Source organism: Octopus bimaculoides, chromosome 10 (genome assembly GCF_001194135.2).
Source record: "Octopus bimaculoides isolate UCB-OBI-ISO-001 chromosome 10, ASM119413v2, whole genome shotgun sequence".
NCBI lineage: Eukaryota > Metazoa > Mollusca > Cephalopoda > Octopoda > Octopodidae > Octopus > Octopus bimaculoides.
The window spans coordinates 84,866,718-84,873,162 of record NC_068990.1 but is presented as its reverse complement, the minus strand read 5'-3'; the positions used below and the strand labels follow the sequence as shown (position 1 = coordinate 84,873,162).

General features: G+C 37.4%; 1 protein-coding gene across 1 annotated transcript in view; it reads left to right on the top strand.

Moving 5' to 3' along the window:
• Positions 1–6,445, top strand: part of LOC106871318 (peptide transporter family 2) — a 54,938-nt gene that overhangs the window by 3,656 nt on the left and 44,837 nt on the right. The gene's annotated exons all lie outside the window — the stretch shown is intronic.

The window sequence follows — 6,445 nt, the reverse complement described above, 5'->3', positions numbered from 1 at the left end:
TACGACCTCGAAGAAAAATTTTCTTAACCCAAGATGAAAGAACGACCGTATGAAATGAATAACAAGAGTTATTGTGTGGCATAAAAGATGTATGTGTAATGTGAGAGTGTGAATGCGACATATAAGAACATAAAAGGCAGGCCGTAATTCCTGTCTTTTTTTCGTGAGTGGAAAAAAAATCCACTCTAACAGAGGCGAGAATAAAAACCGCTCTTGTTGAGTCGTGTTGACTATGGTTGGAGATGTTGGTAATCCGTAGTTCAGTCTCCATGGCCGTATTTGTTCTTTAGTCGAGGTTCACCAGTTATAAGTTGGTAGTCCAGAGTCCATACTGCGTTTTTCTTCGTCGGGGGTCACCATTTTAGTAGAAAGTGGGTTATTGCAGCTTTTTCCATTGTACCATGCTCATATTTAGTTTCGAATTTTGGCACAAGGCCAGCAATTTTGGGGGAAGGGGTAAGTTGATCACATTGACATCAGTGCTCAACTGGTACTTATTTTATCGACCCCGAAGGGGAGGAAAAGTAAAATTAACTTCGGTGGGATTTGATCTCAGAATGTGAAGATGGACGAAATGCTACTAAGCATTTTACCCAGCATGCTCGTTGCCTTTACCATGATCATTATTATGCACACACACACACACTAAATGCAAAAGTACCTCCATTGACTCCCAATCAACAAGTCCTGACAATGTCCCTTGTTACTCTCAAAACAATGTAACCTATCTTCACCAAATGCTTCAGACTCTCTTTCTTTCTCTCTCTCGGGATATATCCTGATTTGAGGAAGCACATTACAGCGTGGAACCATTTCCATTAGAAGTAGCACCTCTGACTGCCAACTATTGTTTTATTGCGCTCACATCAAAGATTAGAGAAACAACTATTAACGACCTTTTCTATCAACTTTAAATTCTTTCTTTAGTGATTACAAACGTGACTTTCATAAGCCAAATCTACTGGGGGCCTACTCTCTTATGTCACTCACTATTGAACTTTCATCCTCAAGAAAACAAGGTTGCTGCCCTCAAAATCTAGTTAAACAAAGCTACCCACCTATAGAATCTCGAAAGGATAGAAGGCAAAGTTGACCTCGGCTGGAATTGAACTCAGAACGTAAAGAGACAGAGCAAATACCACAAAGCATTTCGTCTGATGCTCTAACTATTCAACCCGCGGCATAATAAGCTTCTTGTACACAGAGTTCAGATGCATTCAAGCTCGACGGGAATATAACAAGAATGTCGTGTGAGACCATGTTTTGTTGTGAAACCTTATAAAATTTAAAATGCTCTTCATTAACTAATTAGTTATGTGCGAATTTGTCTATTTTTGCACACGCTATGTAGGTTGCAAGTCTGAAAGGTGTGTACACTTATGCAGGCTATACCTCTGAAAGATTAAAAAGAAAAAAAGAAATCTTGTTTATATTCAAGCAAAAAGGAAATAAAACAAAGGAATATTTGCGATATTTATGTAATTAGATTTTGTTAGTTTTCGATTTTATACACAGATTACTTGTCCTCCTTTGACACGTAATTCTTCAATTTTGTTATAAGTAAATAAAATAATGACTCCTGCATTCATTTATATTTTGAAACCCAATCTAGACTTTAACGATAACACACGCGTGGATGCAGACATATGCCACTAAGAAAATAAAGAAAACTCGCTTTGAATTCTCTTCCTGTATCTCGTTTATGTTTGCATTAGGAAGAAATATTATAAAACATCGGAAAGAAGCCCACCACTTCTAGCAGCAGCGAGTTATTTCCGAACCAGTGGGGCGTATATATTAAGCAAGCCTGCACTGAACCTGCTCTGTGTTTATTAATACCTGTCAAAAGGGGTTTCCAGTAAAACACGTGCTCGTTGAACCGTTCACGTAGATGATGAAGAGTTTGGTGGGGTTTCTGTGATAGTCGCATCAACAACTGCTACAGATTTCGATTATAAATTTGATACTGTATCTTTTCTCTCTTTTTTTTTCTTAATCTATTTCGTCTTTCTAAAATTTTGTTTAACCTAAAACCTTCACACGAGAAAACCGGTCTGAGACCAACCCTGGTTCTACGGTATAAACTTAATGTTTTTGTGTAATCAAAATTGAAACCTTCCATCAAAATTTCACGTTAATGTTCCAAACACCAATCGTTCATTATTTTCAAAATTAAATGAAACACGTGCTTCAGTCTCACTGCATGGAACCTTGGGCAAGTGTCTTCTACTCTAGCCTCGGGCCAGCCAAAGCCTTGTGAATGGATTTGGTAGATGGAAACTGAAAGAAGCCTGTCGTATATATGTGTATATTCATGTGTTTGTGTCTGTGTTTGCTCTCCCATTGCTGCTTGACAACTGGTTTTGGTGTATTTACGTCCCTGTAACTTAGCAGTTGGGGTCAATTTATTTGACTAAAAAAACCCTGAGAGGCAGTGCTCCAGCATGACGACAGTCATATGACTGAAACAAGCAAAAAAGTAAAAGAATATATTCCACTAAGAATGTCATATCATGGAGATTTTTTTATTCTTTTATTTGTTTCAGTCGTTTGACTGCGGCCATGCTGGAGTTGAGCGGCCTTTAGTTGAGCAAATCGACCCCCAGGACTTTGTAATCTTTGTAATCCTAGTACTTATTCTATCGGTCTCTTATCATGATCATGATGATCATCATCATTGTTTTTATAGACATAGGAGTGGCTGTGTGGTAAGTAGCTTGCTTACCAACCACATGGTTCCGGGTTCAGTCCCACTGCGTGGCACCTTGGGCAAGTGTCTTCTACTATAGCCTCAGGCCGACCAAAGCCTTGTGAGTGGATTTGGTAGACGGAAATTGAAAGAAGCCCGTCATATATACATATATATATATATATATATATATATGTATATGTTTGTGTCTGTGTTTGTCCTCCCAACATCGCTTGACAACCGATGCTGGTGTATTTACGTCCCCATCACTTAGCAGTTGGGCAAGAGACTGATAGAATAAGTACTAGGATTACAAAGAATAAGTCCTGGGGTCAATTTGCTCAACTAAAGGCGGTGCTCCAGCATGGCCACAGTCAAATGACTGAAAGAAATAAAAGAATAAAAAAAATCTCCATTTCCCCGTGCTTGAAAGTGTTGGACAAGAATTTCACTTTCAGACGAAGGCAATTCTTCAGAATTCTAAACACAGTTCAAACCAATAACCAAGGGAGTGTTTACATAACCGAGAAACTAAAACTGTCGATGATTAATTCGAAAAAGGTGAGTCATAATCACTGTGAAGTGTTTTCAGGTGTTCCAGTTCCGGACACATTTTATGGTTCCAGGCAAATTACTGTTTCTCAATAATGTATTCTTTAAATTTAGATTACGTTGTACAGATTGTTAACACCTCTTCTTCTAGCTCTTCTTTCTTTCTCTTACAATGATGACATATTTTATTATTATTATTATTATTTTAGAAATACTTGCTTCTCATACTTCATTTATCTAACTCTGTCTCTCTCTCTCTCTTTCTCTCTCTCTCTCTCTCTCTCTCTCTCTCTTATATATCTCTATTTGGATGCCCTTATCTGCTCATCAGTTTCATTTTCTAACTTTTATCTACCTGGTTATTCGTTTCTCAGAGAGTGCCTATCTGCCCCCACCCCACACACACACTCTCCCCCTCTCTCTCTGTATACTCGCTTGCTTACCTGCTTCTCTACATGCTCGTTTGTCTCTCTATCCACCTGTCCATCTTTGGCTAGTCATCTAGCCACCCTTCCCTCTATCTTTATCAATATGTCTATAGGCGCAGGAGTGGCTGTGTGGTAAGTAGCTTGCTTACCAACCACATGGTTCCGGGTTCATTCCCACTGCGTGGCACCTTGGGTAAGTGTCTTCTACTATAGCCTCGGGCCGACCAAAGCCTTGTGAGTGGATTTGGTAGACGGAAACTGAAAGAAGCCTGTCGTATATATGTATATATGTATATGTGTGTATATGTTTGTGTGTCTGTGTTTGTCCGACCAACATTGCTTGACAACCGATGCTGGTGTGTTTACGTCCCCGTAACTTAGCGGTTCGGCAAAAGAGATCGATAGAATAAGTACTAGGCATCCAAAGAATAAGTCCTGGGGTCGATTTGCTCGACTAAAGGCGGTGCTCTAGCATGGCCGCAGTCAAAAGACTGAAACAAGTAAAAGAGTATGCCTATCTTTGGCAATTTTTCTTAGCATTATCTCAACCAGTCAATCCTCACGGATTCCGTTACCACCATCACTCTTCTCCTCTCTTCTCCTCATGATCTACCAAAACTCCTCTAATAGTGTAAATCAGCAAATTCAGTTTCCCTCTGATGTCAGTTCTTTTGCGTCTGCTGGAAGGTAGACTACACTTTAGTTATCAAATACTTTGCTGTATCTATTTGGCCATATTGATTTCCACTCGCTGTCTACAAAGCCAATTTTTGTAAGAGCGAGAGATATAGCTGGCTGAACAGACCCCCCCCCCCCTACCACCACCACCACCACACACACACACACTCTCTCTTTGCTGCAACAAGTGTATTACTGGTACTCATTTTCATCAACTTCGGAATGAAGAAAATTTGATTCTCATTGGGTTTTTTTTTACACAACTTGCATAGACAAAATGAAATAGCTGTGTTATTTACATTATTTACATTTGATGGATATTTGTCCTCATCTTGTTTGTTGTTAACACAACGTTTCGGCTGATATACCCTCCAGCCTTCATCAGGTGTCTAAGGGAAATTTCGAACCTGGGTTCTCATTCCTGAGGTATTTTTCAATGTTGTTATTATTATCATTATTATTATTATTATTATTATTATTATTATTATTATTATTATTATTATTATTATTATTATTATTATTATTATTATTATTATTATTATTATTATTATTCAGGTCACTGCCTGGAATTGAACTCGGAATCTTGGGGCTAGTACCCTATGCTCTTAACCACTACGCCATATGCCCATGGGCATATGGGCTACTAACCCCAAGATTCTGAATTCAATGTCAGGCAGTGACCTGAATAATAATAATAATAATATCGAAAAATACCTTAGGAATGAGAACCCAGGTTCGAAATTTCCCCCAAAACACCTGATGAAGGCTGGAGGGTATATCAGCCGAAACGTATTAACAACAAACAAGATGAGGACAAATATCCGTCAAATGTAAATAATGTACATAATTACTTATGTTATTGTCATTATTTCTCAGCATATAGCTGGACCTGATTGAGCAGGTGTGTAATCAAAGGTATTCCAGCCATTATCATCCTGTCCTTTTTTTTTTTTATTAATGTGAATAACATTGTTCAATGTGTTCATGTCCTTCCCTTTTTAAAATAATGTGTATTTTATCATTAAAAGAAAAATTGTGTGTGTATGTGTGTGTTGAAGGTGGAGTGTCAGAATCATTAGAGCATCAGACATGTCTTGCAGTAGTTATTCCTCCTCCTTATGTTCTGAGTTCAAATCCTGCCAAGGTTAACTTTATCTTTCATTCTTCTCGAGTTGATAAAATGAAATATCAGTCTAGGGTGGATGGTGGGGTTGGTGGAATTGTTGAAGTGTCTGGCAAAATGCTTTATGTTGTTTGTTCACATTTTTTTTATCTTCTAAGAGTTCAGGCTGGTGTAGCAGACTTGTCTATTTTTAGCAAACAAGATAATAACCTGTAAAACAAATAACAGAAGGAATGCAATGGGAAACCATCATTGTATTCTCCTATGAAAATTTCATGACAAACACACAGTGCTTGTTAAGAAAGTGACCAGGGATTCATTTGTAAGTTTATGGTGTAAAAACAACAACAACAAAAGCGTGTGTTATTTGAGTTAGAATTGGCTGCTTCTTCCAGAAGCATGTATAATTTGTTTCATAAGTGTGGGGTTTTACTGTTTTCAGTCAATCCAGGTGTTATTTATTCTATATGTATCTCCTATCAGTAGCCAGAGGGCTAATTTTTTCATGGGGTGTGTAAAGTGCACATAATCATTCAAATCAACCTTGCAACATTCCTGGGGACCAAAAACATTCCAAGATAAATACAACTTTCCAACCATTTTCTTAAGTTATTTTGACAACGCTTAAAGTCAACTTTTATGGAATATTTTGTAGGGGACAGATGTAATTTATTGAATTAGTGTATATATATATATATATATATATATATATATATATACATATATATTATCGTTTCTCATTGTGTTTAACGTATTTTTTTTGTGATGTCCTGTACGCATACATGCATGTATGTATACATATAGATATAGGTATGTACATATATGTATGGATATATGCATATGTTTATATATTATTTATATTATTACATATATGTATATATATATATATATATATATATATATATATGCTGTATGTGAGAAGACCCGGCAAGCCAAGTGAGATCGTTGCCAGTGCCCCTGGACAGGCTCTTGTGC